The sequence below is a fragment of the Ictidomys tridecemlineatus genome, chromosome 2 (genome assembly GCF_052094955.1).
Source record: "Ictidomys tridecemlineatus isolate mIctTri1 chromosome 2, mIctTri1.hap1, whole genome shotgun sequence".
NCBI classification, from domain to species: Eukaryota; Metazoa; Chordata; class Mammalia; order Rodentia; family Sciuridae; genus Ictidomys; species Ictidomys tridecemlineatus.
In genome coordinates, this window is record NC_135478.1 from 67806707 (window position 1) to 67822290 (window position 15584).

At 37.0% G+C, this 15584-nt stretch overlaps 1 pseudogene across 1 annotated transcript in view; it reads right to left on the reverse strand.

Moving 5' to 3' along the window:
* Window positions 1-15584, reverse strand: part of LOC144375126 (DNA polymerase alpha catalytic subunit-like) — a 79627-nt pseudogene that overhangs the window by 51367 nt on the left and 12676 nt on the right. The window contains exons 5-11 of the transcript XR_013434563.1: window positions 11537-11652; window positions 11007-11069; window positions 10090-10182; window positions 9572-9658; window positions 9114-9315; window positions 8407-8578; window positions 320-442 (exon numbers count right to left, since the gene is read on the reverse strand). The product of XR_013434563.1 is annotated as a DNA polymerase alpha catalytic subunit-like (transcript). The remainder of the gene's footprint in view (window positions 1-319; window positions 443-8406; window positions 8579-9113; window positions 9316-9571; window positions 9659-10089; window positions 10183-11006; window positions 11070-11536; window positions 11653-15584) is intronic.

Consider the following 15584-nt stretch of genomic DNA (forward strand, 5'->3'; position numbering starts at 1 on the left):
AACTGGGCCAAATGCCATGTCACGTTTTAGAGCCTTAGAGTCCCAAGCCCAATTATTATGGAAATGAGGAGTAAGGGAAATATAACATTCTGTATTAAAACTCAGACACTTTTACTCTAACAAGTTGAAAAACTGAGTTCAACTTCATTTCTCTAATTTTCCCATCCTCTATTGGAATTGCTGACAATCAGTGGTCATGAAGCAAGGAGTAAAAACGAATTGGGGTTGTGAAGAACTGCTACCCTACTGAAGGACAGGGTTGACCTTGGAATAGAGAAGGGGTGCCATATATAATTACTGAAATCTCAAAGCTAATCACTAATGCTTAGCATTTCACGGGGAAGGAAGTACAGCGTTCACTCAATGTTTTTCACCATGACACAACAGCTCACATGGGTCTTGGCTGATTCAATAAAAACTTTTCCAAACAGAAATATCACACCTGAAAGAATAAGGGAAAACTTAATTGAAATTGAAAAGAAAACATTTCAATTACATCAAATCATAGGAACAACGTAAATGCTCACTGAACATGTCCACACATTTATACTTCTGTGAAAACATTCTGACAGCAAACATATATAAAACCAGTTCTTTGTTTTTAAAATATTTATTTTTAGTTGTAGTTGTACACAATACCTTCATTTTATTTATTTACTTTTATGTGTGAGGATTCAACCCAGGGTTGCACACGTGTAAGGCAAGCACTCTACTGCTGAGCCACAACTCCAGCCCCAAAACCAGTTCTTAACTCAGTACTTATGCCATAGTACACTATCACAGTGGTACAACCCCTGGGAGAAAGGGGATAGAATAATTCTCTAATTTAGTATAAACAGTTTCCCTATAACCAGTATTATCCAGATTAAGAAAAACAAAACAACTATTGTCCAACAAGTCTGCTATTACAACCTCTCATGAAAACATGCAAATATGAGAATATCATTCTAAATTTATTTTTTATTTACACTTACTGATAAAAAAACAATCTTCATGTATTGGGATACATACATCAGTATTTTTCTGTATGTAAAGTTGTATTTGGGAAAAACAATTCATCTTGTATCTTATGGTTTGGAAATGAGGTACCTCTCAAAAGCTCCTGTTGATGCCAAAATACTCAGAAGTAAAATGATTTGATTATAAGAGCTATAACCTTAACCTAAAAGTCCATTCTGACTTGAATGGACTAACTAAATGGTAACTATAGGGAGGTGAAGCATGGTTGGAGGAATTGGGTCACTAGGAGCATGCCTTTGAGCATGCACCTCAACTCCTCTCTCTGCTTCCTGCCTACCATATGCTAAGCAGCTTTCCTCACTGTACCCTTCTGCCATGATGTTCTGCCACACCTTGGGCCCAGAGCAATAGTCAGTCATTCATGGACTGAACCTCTGAAACCATAAGCCCCAAATGAACTTTTCCTCCTCTAAGTTGTTCTTGTCAGGTATTTGATCATAGTGATAAAAAGCTGCCTAACACATCTCTTATTCTATATAAACATATATATATATCTCATAACAGGGTTCTATTATAATCTATTTCACCCTTTCTATATCACAAGTTACCTAGCTAGGTAGTATTTATACTGTTCCTTTCTCTTCTGCTTCTATTTAACAAATGGTTTACTAATAAAATCAGTAGATATCCTTCTTTTGTGACCCTCAGAAATATACACAACGAAGTAAAAACATGCCTTTCTAAACATCAAGTTATTGTTCTCCCGTCTCTTCAACAGAAAACTAGCCATTAAGAAAGGACTGCTGGGCTGGAGTTGTGGCTCAGCAGTAGAGTGCCGCAGTCTGGCTGCAGCAAAATAACCGGGGGGTGACGAATAACTTGTGTACGTTGATACAGCAGGAATAGGAGCCGTTTATTGTAGGATAACAGAGCTATTTATACATTTTGCACAGCTTATCTAATTAGCATAAACTAGATACATCAGTCAATGAATAAGGAATCTCCACACTTAATGGCTTGCTTTTGTTATTTCTCAAACCACTCCCTCTGGCATTTTGCCAGGCACCATCCAGACTTGTTTACGAACTCTTAACATTTCTCTGGCAAAATACCACGTGTTATTTTGACTTGTTTACAGACCTTAACATATCCCCCTTTTGTTTAATTTAAATAATGACCATAGTGGATTTTATAGAAACACCATAAATAACCTGCTACAAACAGAAAAGGAGGATACAAAATGCCACAATACCAAGCCACTTGATGGCTCCATGCAAGAAGCCCTTGGAAAAATTATACCAGCAATGACACCCTTAGCAAAGATACCAAGTTACAATTTGTTGCAGATTACAGTTTGTTGTTTCGGTCCAGGTAAAGCAGTGTCTCAATAGAGTAACTCACAGTCCAGGTAAATCACAGTCCAGGTAAGTTCTGCAGGCAGCTAGCTTAAATCACAGTCCAGGTAAGTTCTGCAGGCAGCTAGCTTAAATCACAGGCAAGTTCTGCAGGCAGCTAGCTTGATCCGAAGTCTCCTCCGGTTTTCAGCAACACTGGAAATTCTTCCACCTTCATCTTTGCCGGCACAGGGATGAAGGCAGGAACTCTGCAACGCTGGCTAAAGAAAATCTTGTAGCATTCTACTAGGAAAACAACCTTCTGAACAATTTAGTACATTATCTCAAGGTTTTTTACATTTGAAATAAGCCTTAATAGTGCTCATTACTCATTAGCTTCCAGGTGTGGGAGAACCATTGTAGTTTAGTTATTGGCATTGAAAATGACCAAACATTAGGGACACTGGTAGCGTCTTCTGCCAGCTGTAGCATCCTGGGCAGCCCCAGATGGCCCGGGGAGAGTCAGGGGAGTGTCTGGACTCAAACTGCTACTGGACACAGGGAGCAAGAGCCTGGGAGACTGTGCCTCCAGGTCAGGTCTAGATTTGGACTCCTGGCAGTGGAAGAGCCAGCTTCCGCTGCTTGGAAAGTACTTGCTGAGCTGTGACCCGCTCGCGCACGCACGTGGCAGCCGAGGCAACAATTCATGCACCCTCCGGTAACGAAAAGTATTCAGTAATAGCCTTTTGTTGCAACTTTTTTTTCTGATAATCCTTCTTTTTAACTTTCTTTTTCTTTCTGACTAGAGTTTCCGGGCTTTTATCAACACATGCCCTAATTATTCTTGGTTCCACTGGGGTGCCTCCTTCCCTTAGTAATTTACTTTTCACCCCTTCCATATTTTCATCATAAAGACAATACAATACACTGAGACAAAACAAGACACAAACATACTGTATCAATCTTCTCCATTTTCTCGAAATGGCCATTTTTCCTCTCACCCTATCTACCTAGGGACAAGCAGATTGCTCCCGTCCTATCTATGGACGGGCAGCTTTTTTTCGTCACTTACCCCCAGTGTCCCGGGGCTCCCCGTAACGGGCCACTATCTGCGGGGGGGGGGGGGTTATTGTAGGATAACAGAGCTATTTATACATTTTGCACAGCTTATCTACTAGATACATCAGTCAACGAATAAGGAATTTCCACACTTAATGGCTTACTTGTTATTTCTCAAACCACTCCCTCTGGCATTTTGCCAGGCACCATCCAAACTTGTTTACGAACTCTTAACATTTCTCTGGCAAAATACCACGTGTTATTTTGACTTGTTTACAGACCTTAACAGTAGAGCACTTGCCTAGCACGTTCAAAGCCCTGGATTCAATCCTCAGCATCACATAAAAATTAATAAAATAAAGGTATTGTGTCCAATTACAACTAAAAAATATTTTTAAAAAGAAAGAAAGAAAGGACTCCTAAGATCTGATAGTCAACCCAAGAGATGGTCACTATAAAAAAAAATCCCAGGCTCCATGAACTAGACAGCAGTAATCAACATAGCCACTTATCTGAGACACTAAGAAAATTGTGGTACATCACAAAGCCAATTACCCCAGTTTCACAAGACAGCTCATCATCAGCATTTCCTTTTGTCACTTATTCTAGTAGAAATAAGACTATCTAAGGATTTTCATTTCTGCAGATGATTAAAATTCTTACAAGAGTTGTGTGATTTTCAGCTGGGGTGGGGGAAGTGGGGAAGATAAGGGAGAGAAAAGGGCGGATTGTGGGACGATTTAAAGAAAAAAATCACAGTAGCACAGAAATTTAGAAGTCATCCTCACGACAGTGAAAGATGGAAAAACAAAATTCCATGCTAAGAAAAATAAAGACCCTAATATTGGATTCAAAGATTCAAATAGCTCATTTTACAGTCAAACTAATATCACACTTCATGCAACACATTTGACACTGTTTATGCCTCGTTTGCCACAAAAAGATCATGGTAAACAAAGATTACATTCCCCCCAAAGTTACTAGCTGAAACCAGGTGCAGTCAGGATTATTCAACCTTGAAAAAGTCATAATGAAGACAGGATATCTTCCCATATGCAAAGAGTAAGACTCTTTTCATAATTATGGTGCATTCAGCAACAACTGACTGACTTAGAATCTGTAAGAAAGTGAGAAACAATAACAGGGTCTTTGGGAATACTTCGTTTTTATTAGCAGCATTGATTTCACAAAGCTCAGTGATCATTACCTACTATCACGATGAAACTGTTCAACCCTCTGAAATTAAAGGACTTTAAAAAAAAAGCTATTTTATTTAACCCATTGGCATCAAAAACAGAGAAAGATGTGCCACCTCAGAGAACACAACTTGCAAAGTACCACAGAATGGCAAAGTGGACTGACAATGAGAAGGCCCGACTTCTGCCACTGAAGAGTCAACTACTTTTTTTCCCCAGAGCTTGTTTCCTGCTAAGTGAATAACTAGACTAGATAATCTCTGAAGCTTTTTTCAGCACTTGTATGACAAAAAAATATTAACTGAGCTGGCCATCATGACATGTGCCTATAGCCCCAGCTACTCAGGCAGCTGAGACAGGAAAACTGCTTGAGTCCAGCTGGAGCATCACTTGAGCCCGTAAGTCTGAGGCCAACAGGGGCAACATAGTGAGATCCCCCATCTCAAGAAAGATAATTGTGAAATGTTTCCCTGGGCTAGAGGTACAACTCAGTGGTAGAGTACATGCCCTGGTTCAATTCTTACCACCACCAAAAAATTTTTCCCCACTATTGATTTTAAAAGCCTATCCATGGCCGGGCGCGGTGGTGCATGCCTATAATTCCAGAGGTTTGGGAGGCTAAGGCAAGAGGATTACAAGTTCAAAGTGAGCCTCAGCAAAAAAGCAGGGCGCAAGACACTCAGTGAGACCCTGTCTGTAATAAAATATCAAACAGGGGTGGGGATGTGGCTCAGTGGTCAAGTGCCCCCCAGTTCAATCCCCAGTACAAAAAAAAAAAAAAAAACTATCCATGACACTGGCCTGATATCAGAAATTAATTACTTTGAAAATTTAGTTGTGCCTCTATGTTTCAATCTTAGCCTCCAATATCCCTTACTACAAACCATCACTAACTAAGAAAAATGTCTGTGATGATATATATTTGTTTGGTATCTGACCCATCCAATATAGTAGCTACTTTTCACATGTGGCCTTTAAGCACTTAAAAGGTGGCTACTGGTTGAGAAACTGAATTTTAAATTTTACTTCCTTTTAAACAGTATAAATTAAAAGAACTACAAATGGCCATTATATTAAACATTATGGTACCTTAGTAGATCCCTGCCCTGTGAAACAATGGTATTTACTAATAAGAGTATAAAACAAAAAACAAACGATAAAAATAACAAACTCTCTTTCACAAAGAGTTTAGTTGTGGATGGACACAATATCTTATTTTTATGTGGTGCTGAAGATCAAACTCGGTGCCCCATACATAATAGGCCAACACTTTTCCACTGAGCTAAAACCCCAACCAAGAACTGTTGTTTAAGGTTCTGATCCTTGGCAACCAATGCTGGCAATGATGCTTTATAGGCACTTACTTGGGAGGGGGGTCACCATCCACTTTTGTTTTACTCATTCTTATTTCACACTGCTACAAGAATTTAGGAAGCAAACTAAATAATGGCAGCAAATTCAACTCAGGTGCTCTGTAACTCTCCATGTGCATCCACCAGACTGTCAATCACTGTGTAGTTTATTTCAGAGACCATTTACTGAATGCCTACTATGGACCTGGCATTATACTGAATACTGGAAATGAAAGATTTCTAGCAGCTTAAAGGCTTTGGGATAGAGAAAAAAACTGATTCAGATCATTTCAAAATCAGATGACAAAACTACAGTGAGAAAGGGTATGATGGGGTCATAGGACTCTAAGGTCCATCTAGAGGTTTAGGAAAACTTTCAGGAAATGACAACTGAGCTGAATCTTGAAAAATGTGTCAGATAAGGGCATCCCAGTCAGACAAATACTATGAGTAAAGGGACACACAGCAGCAATTTCTAGGGCAAAAATTCACAGACAGCAGGCATCAGAAACCTTGCTAAGGAGCTTGGACTCTATGTTATAAGCAATAGCTACTGAGGATTTTTTTTAAATGAGGAAATGATATAGTCAATGTCACTCTTCTGATCAATCACTCTGGCAGTAATGTGGAAGACAACAGTTTAGAGATCAATTAGGAGGCTGGTACAATGAATTCAGTAGGCAAGAAGTGTTCAGGGCACCAGTTATGAGGAGATAGATTATCTACTTTAGAAGGAGTAAACTAACAAGTGAGGAAAAGGAGGGAATCAAGGATGGCTTCCAGGTTTCTGGTTTTGATGGAACCATTAACCAATGGGTTAATAATTAATCAAATCTATAAGGTCCCTTTTACCATGCAAGGAAACATCACAAGCTCCAAATGTTAGTACATAGACATCTTTAGGGAGAGGGGGTCATTATGCTACCTATTACACCTCTCAGTTCCATGAAGTTGAGAAGTTCTCTCAGAGGTCTTAGAAAACAGGAAGAAGATTAAAAAAAAATCCCAGAATTAACAGGCAGCTACTCAAATTCAGAGATGAGAAACAAATGAGATACGTCAAAATTATTTTGCCTCCTATCTTTTAGGCAAAGGATAAAGATTAAAAACAGAGAATCTCCACTGTTTCTGTTTAATGAAAAAACATTCATTTGGAGGTGATTTTTAAATTAAAAAAAAAAGTTATCCTGAAGAACTGAAATAATACATATTCAATTTGGTTAAAGAGAAACAGGCCCAGAAGCACCACCAGAAACATATTTGTTCAATTTGAGGAGGGTCTTTTCTAACAGTTACTGTTGTTAAAAATGGAATGACCCTCCTCTGTCATCTTAAGGGCATTCTTGGCTCCTGTAAGATGATTTTTTTTCCTCTACAAAGAGGGAGTTAGTAAGGCCCCCCTCATCAGAAGGTCAGGCCTGTGAATTCTAAAAGAGAATAAACTTTTTGTTTCATTTGTTGTGTGGCCCTCTTCTTCAATTTATCCCCAGCATTTTGTGAATCAAGAATTCACAATACTAGTTCATTAGGATGACCTGGGAATCAGTCTTGATTTCTCCTTTCCATCAATGCTCAGATTCAATCCATCAACAAGTTTGTATCAAAATACTTGTTAAATGCCTTCATTTCTCTCCTTCCCAGCCTCCAGGGTCCAAGTAACTAGTACCTCTGCCCTGGAATGACTGATCTCCAGTGCTTCTATAGTTTCCTACCACCTCACTCTAGCTCACCTTTCTACAGCTATATATACAAGCATGCACACACAGAATAACATGTCTGTTATTCTCTTCACAGACAAGAGAATTCCTGTTGAAATGCAAACTCAATTATGGGACCATCCATCATTATGTGGCCTTTTACCTTTATCTCCAACTTCACTGCATACCAATCTTATCACTTGATAACTATTCTACTATCACACAGGCCATCTTCTTCGTGTCAGTCCTTCCCACTTACTGGATTCTTAAGCTGAAATATCCTTTCCTGGACTCTGTATGTGCCTCACATCTTAGCCCAGGGATCATCTCTTAAGACAGGCCTTCACTGAGCATCCTACAACTAACTCCCTTTTACATCAGTTTCTTTTATTTATAGCCAATTTCTCCCACCCACTCCCACCCCATTAAAATATAAGCAACATTATAGCATAGGGAATTTGTGCAGTTTGTTGACCCCCTCTCAGTGCCTTAAACATAACATGTGTCCAATTTGCTAAATAAAGAGACAAATTAATGACTGATTCCATTTGCAGAATAATCCTGCAACTTCAGATACATCGATGGCAAAGTACAAGCACATTCAAAAATCACAAATAACTGATTTTTGGAATAAGCATTTTAAGGACTATTCACACCACAGGGTGGCTCACGCACTTTACAATGAACAAGTACTGCTCTCCTATAACACACTTACATGAGGGCAGAGCCTGGCCAATGTTCATCACTAAATATTCAAGGGAAAACTTGCTACTCCTTCAAGACATATGGTTACTTTATCTTTGATTACCTGGTTGGTTGTACTGATCTTCATAACCATCCAATAAAACTGGAACACTTGTTCTTCATCTGTCCCTTTTACCAATGGGAGTTGGCTGGAATCCACTTGAATTTCTTGTGCTGAGAAACTATCATCTTCCTTATCAATGCCCCAACAAGAGTCATCTGGGAGAAAACTTCCCCTGCAGAAATCAAATTTTCCAAAACTTTTCAAAATCTAACAGAGTAGGGCTGGTGCTACTGCTCAGTGGCAGAGCACTTGCCTAACGTGTGAGGCACTGGGTTCAATCCTTAACACTGCATAAAAACCTAAACAAATAAAGGCATGCTGTCCATCTATAACTATGAAAACTTTTTTTTTAAAATCTTGGCTGGGACTGTAGCTCAGTGGTAGAGCACTTGCCTAGCACATGTGAGGCACTGGGTTCAATCCTCAGCACCACATAAAAATAAATAAATAAAATAAAGGTACTGTGTCCATCTACAATGAAAAAAAAAAATTTTTTTTAAATCTAACAGAGGGGCTGGGGATGTGGCTTAAGCAGTAGCGTGCTTGCCTGGCATGCGTGTGGCCTGGGTTCGATCCTCAGCACCACATACAAAGATGTTATGTCCACCAAAAACTAAAAAATAAATATTAAAAAAATTCAAAAAAAATCTAACAGATTAATTAGAGTGCTATCTGCCAGGAAAAAAAATACCAGAAAATGCTCTTACAAGCAAGACGTGGTCTCTTTCCTAGGATCCGCCTTATATTTCATCCTCTCTGCTGGCTCACTCTCTTGGTCCCAAGTCTTGGCAGCCACAAGCTTCATATCCACCTTCTCAGCTTCCATGGGCTCATCAAAGTCACCATCTTCAAACCCCATTTCCCCTAACTCACACTCATCTTCCGGACACTCTGGCTGCATCAGCTCTCCTGTAGACATCAGCATATATTCCTGTCACATGCTAGTACCTGGGGCACAATGGTTTACCCAACACTGAAACATCAGCACATCCCTTTTTCTACATTTGTATTTCTCTTTAGTCTCCAAATTGGATGTTTTTAACTTTTAGTGCTACAAATCCAAATCTTTCACACTTAGACTTGCCATCACAATACCTCCACTTCTTCTACTGCTGTAAAAACAACTGCTCAATACCCTTGCACTTCTGCCTGACATCAGACTTACCAGCAAATTCAGCTCGTTTAAGAGGAGCAGGAGTTAATGAAAGCTCCTTCCTGGCGACAGGGGAGCAGTTTTTCCTGAAGGAATTGCCTGTAAACATTTTTAAATGTTTAGTCACTTAGACTTGCATACTAAAAATATGTAACTGTCCTACCCTGACCAAAGATAATGACAGTTCCCATCTATAAAAAGATTTTATGTATTATTAATGTAACAGCTTCAATTATTTTACTGTTACCTAGATTTACAGAAAAAAATACTTGTTTCCAGGAGGAAAATTATTGCATTTAGCACAGTTGTAATACCTATAATAAACACATATTAGTTAATACAAAATTTACTATGAAAAAAGCAGGCACATGCTATTTTTGAAATACACAAAACTATATATTGAATGGCAGTCCTAATTTAAAAAAAAATCAAAAATAAATTCAAAGGCATTTCCTTCACATAGAAAAGCAAAAATACATAAATTTAAAACAATATCATAAATCAAGACAGGGTATCTCTATACACTTTACCTTGGGGGTGTACACAGCAAAAGGATTCAGAGAAGCTCCAGTAGATCCTTTCTTCTTAGGTATTATTATAGGTGGAAGAGTTATTTGAGGTTTCTAAAAGGAAAGGTAAGACAGATATTCACTGCCATGCTTGGTTTACCACGTAACAGATAAAGTGCATTTCTTCGCTCACTGAAACCCAATAAGCATTTTTCCTTCCCTGCCCCCCCCGCAGGATCTATGTTCATACACTGTGGTTACTATAGCAACAATACTACAGAAATCACTAGAAAACCTGAATAGATACTGAATCCACCCCTCACCAATTCTTTTCTTTTTAAAATTTAACGCAGTCTTTCACTTATCCTTCCAGAATATTACATTTAAAAACAATCAAGATACATATGACTGCATAGTGTTGATGCTATATTATTTTGATCTATGGCCATTTAGAAAGAAATACACTTCTAAATAAGCACTTAGAATTTATGAGAAATGGCCAAATTTCAAATTCACAGTGTAGGTGAGCCTATTTGAGTTCTATCAGGAATAGGACACTAACTCTTTCTTCACTCCCACTCAGAATTAAAGACTGACAGGCTTCAATCTATTTAGGGAAAATATGCTATAGCAACTGAACACAAGCAGTGAGCATTCACAGAACTGACTCCTGGGTGTATTCTTACTACTTCCAACATAAACCCAGCCCCATCTACATAATCGCATAGCTGTAACAGCTAGAAACTACTCACCTAAAATAGTGAGAAGAAACTAACTGGAAGATTTTATTTTTCTTTTTATTTTTGTGGGATATTTCTTTTGGTATTACTGTCCTTGCATTTTTTAAATTCTAGCAAAAGTCTATTCCATACAACTTCTGAATTATTTCTAGAACCTATGTTCTCTGCACATTTTATAACTCCCAGAGAATCACTTACCTCAGTGTTCAGATCTTGTAGAATGTCACCTAGCAGTTCATCCTTAGACAAATCTACAGCTTTCTAGAGATTATAAAAGAAGGCAAAATAAGAAAGCCCTGCACATTAAATTTTCACCCAGACCACACACATGACTATGAAAGGAAGAACCTAACCAATCAGCCCTTACATCTTCATTTCATTCACTCTAAGTGCTCAAATCTATTCAGATTTTAACTACCACCTGTGTATACGTAAATTCTAAATTTATAGCTCCCATCCTCTATTTTAATTCTCATTACATGATATTCCTTCTAGTCACTGAAATTAAACACACTTTCAATTCAGTTTTCCTGTTCAATCTTTCTTTTCTATGTCCCAAATTCTAATCATTGAGGTGCTTAAATCATTTGAAAACTAAAGTCAACTTAGTGAGTGAAGCTGGGAAAATGTTATTTAAATATGTATTAAGTTTCTAATATCTGTACAATTATATTCTAAATTTATTTCACAAAGGAAAAGACAAAATATACAGAAACCATGAAACTCACATCTGTGGTTTTCTTTCCAGCACTGGCAATGAGCATTGACTTGATATTATTTGGTTTTGTCACTGCAAGTTTCTTTACATTCTTCTTGTCTCTGTTGCGTGCTTTAGCATCCTTTCCTATTGGAACATATATTATTTAGAAACACAAAAGGTCCCAGTTCAAATTGGAAAACAAAAAGCCTACTAGTCACTTGTTCTCCATATATGGGAATTTGGGAAGAAAATATTAAAACTTCAAAATACAAATATATAAGATTTTACATGAGGTACATAAAGAAGAAACTTTAAAATAAGCTAAATTCAAAAACTTGGGCTAAACGTTATTACAAAAACTGATAAAACACAAGTTAAATATCAGGATGAGTTAAGTGTGACTATTTATTAGCTAATGTTAGTGTTAATAAAAAGTCTTTTTTTTTAAGTGAGACAGGAGGGCTGGGGTTGTAGCTCAATGGTAGAGCACTTGCCTGGCACGTGTGAGGCACTGGGCTCAATCCTCAGCATCACATAAAAATAAATAAAAGTATTGTGTAAAAAAAAGTGATAAAGGAAAGATAAAGCCAAGCTGGAATCAAGATATTATCCTAGTAACCTTCATGAGATCATTTCTTTGATTTTATATGTAATTTGACAGAACAACTTAACTGTAAAGAAATGGAATTACCAGTTATGATACTGCAGCATCCTGATTTCCATTTTTATGAGAACAGCAACTAGACACATGCAACTATGTCACATTAACACTAAACAGCACAGAGGCATTTGCTCATTAAAAGAAAACTTTTGCCATTTATTCTCTTCTGACCATGTGTAAATCAACTTTCCTAATACTGTCGATTTTAATCTCACTTTCTGATTCATCCCCAAATAGTCTCAATCTCAAAAAAACTAAATGAATAATTAAAATAGTGTGGTAGTGGCATATACATAGAGAGACCAGATGAGTAAAAAATACAATCTAGAAAAAAGACCCCATCACATATGGAAATTTAGCATATAATAAAGGTGACAACTTACATCACTTGGGGAAAAATAGATTTATAAATAAATAGTGTTGGCTAGCCATTTGTAAGATCCATATAAACATCAAAAGGAAATTTTAAAAATAAAACTATGAAAGTACTTTAGAAAAGCAAATTCCTTTGTAACCTGGGTATAGTAAAAATCTAACACTAATTCAAAATCCAATTTCAAGGAAAAAACAGATTGATAAATTCAATTACACCAGAAAAGGAATTTAAAGAAAAACCTGGAGAAAATATTTACAATATGTATCACAGATAAAGTATCCATTACCCTGACAAACATTTCCCTGATATAAAGACCTAAAACAACCAATTGAAACTCAAAAGGAATGTGAGCAATAAATACAAAGTTTTATGAGAAGATCCACAACTTTATGTATAAAAGAAATGTAAATGAACACCACAATGAGATGCCATTTCTCGAATATCAGACTGGCAAAAATTCAGCTTAACAACATACTATCAGCAGGGCTTTGGGGAAATACACCCTCAGATGCTGTTCATAGGAGGGTACAAAAGAAAAACTCCTAGAAGAACTTGAGAACTTGGCAATATCTTGTCAACGCCTAATAAAAATTTGTGAGCATTTACTCTCTGAGCCAACAATTCCACTTCTAGGAATTTTCCAAGGAAAACATAATATGCACAAGAGTTACTGGATGTGTGGCACGATTTGTAATAATAAATTATTGAAAATAAATGTCTACCCGAAATAATTATTTTAATAAATGATAGCATATCAATATAATGGAGTACTATGCAGCCATAAAGACATAAATAAGAAAAATCTGTTAAGTACTAATATGAAGTGATTTTCAGAATATCTTAAATGAAAAAAGCAAACTACAAAACTATCTATAGATGATATCTTTTGTCTAAGAAAGAAAATAGAAATACGTACACACAATTCCATTCCTAGGTATATATCCAAAAGAAATGAAAACAGGTATTCAAACAAAAGCTTCAACATACATGTTCATAGCAGCATTAATAAAGGTAGATAACTCAGTGCCCATCAACTGATGAATGGGTAAACAAAATGGGCAACACATATCCAGATAATATTATTCAGCCACAAAAAAGAATAAAGCACTAATACATGCTATAGCATGGAAGGAACTTTAAAACATTATGCTAAGTGAAAGATGCCAGACAAAAAAGGTTACATATTGTATGATCCCAGTTATATAAAACGTCCACAACAGGCAAAACCATAGAAACAGAAAGCAGATTAATGGTTGCCAGGTGCTGAGGGAAGGAAGACTAGAGAGTGACTGCTTAATGAGTATGGGGTTTCCATCTGGGGCAATGAAAATATTCTGAAATTAGATAATGGTGATGGCTGCAAACACTGCAAATGTACTAAATGTCATGGTAAATTCTGTGATATGTATTCTACCATAATAAAAACAGGCATTTTTCACATGGCAAGGCTATGAAAAGGTTTACAGGACATTTGTAAAATATGTGAGACCAGAGAATTGCATGAAGGAACTTGTATCTTTATTGAGACCAACTGGAGCAGTTTGAAGACAGAATATACTTAATGGTTAAAATGTTTAGTATGCAAGGGGGCTGGGGATATGGGGATATAGGTCAGTTGGTAGAGTGCTTGCCTTGCATGCACAAGGCCCTGGGTTAAATCCCCAGCAACCGCCCCCGCCACACACACAGTTTAGTATGCAGAAATCCACAATTAGTGTTTGTTTTATTGTGCTTTTCCAGTTATTTTTCTTTATTTGGATTTGACCAATATTTTTCTCTATTTGAAAACAGCATGCCAGGGACTGGATTCACACCATAAGGAGCTGACTTTATACTCAAAACTACAATTTCTTGTAAATTTTTAAAATGGATTTCAGAATTCTGTTTGCCTTCATAATATCTTGTGACCTTACGTGGGCTCTTAGTGAGGTTCACTGAAACAATGGGGATTTGTGGGTGAATGGCAGTGGCAAAGCATGAAATAAAAATTTCTAAGACTAGCTGTCTTCCAGAATATCAACTCATTCTCTTTACTAATGTATTGCCAAAACAGATAACATATGAAAAGAAACAGTGGTGGCTCATTTATTCAACAAATACTGCATACTTCTTTCATGTCTGCTGCTGTGATCAGCCCTGGAGTGAGTGGGACATGGGTCCTTTCTTTGAGAAGCTCCTTAACCAGTCCAACATCCTAATTTGCAGGTGACCAAAACTAAAATCTACATAGGTGTTCGGGACTATGTCAAGTTGATATAATTAACAATATAGCCATAACACAGGTCTCCTTGATTCTGGGACATAATACAGTAAATGGGTTCATTCTATCTTCCAGGACGCATATAAACTACAAATACACAATTCGCCACAATTCTACAAAAGGGTCCCAATGTATAGAGTTTCTACACTACAGTTTGGCAGAAATTAGTCCATTCATACTCTAATGGATGGATGAATGAATAAATAACATCCTCTCTGAGGGAAAACCAAACATATGTTTTTTTTAATAACTGTGAATAAAGGAAAGATAAACCAGAAATTAATTAAAATGGTTATTTATACAGATGGGTAGAAATAAGTCAGAAGGCATAGGAATAAGAGCAAGACTTTTCTGCATATATCTCTTGATATCATTTTGATTTTGACATTATATAGTTATTTTATAATATTGTAAAAAGTTAAAGACTTTTAAAAATTTGAATACAAAAACAAATGAACCTATAAACTCTCACAATAAATCTTTAGAGGGATATACGCCAAGAACAAGTAAAATTGCAAAGAAATCATAAACTTTACTTAGAAAGGTTGTTAATAGAGGGCTGGGGTTGTGGCTCAGAGGTAGAGTGCTTGCCTAGCACGCATAAGGCACTGGGTTCGATCCTCAAAATAAAATATATTGTGTCCACCTATAACTAAAAAATGTACCTTAAAATAAACAGAAACGTTGTTGGTTTAGTAATTCTAAATCAACTGTGTATATTTCAGAAAACAAGGATTTTCATTGAAAGTGTAAAAATATGAATTGAGAAGATGAATTCA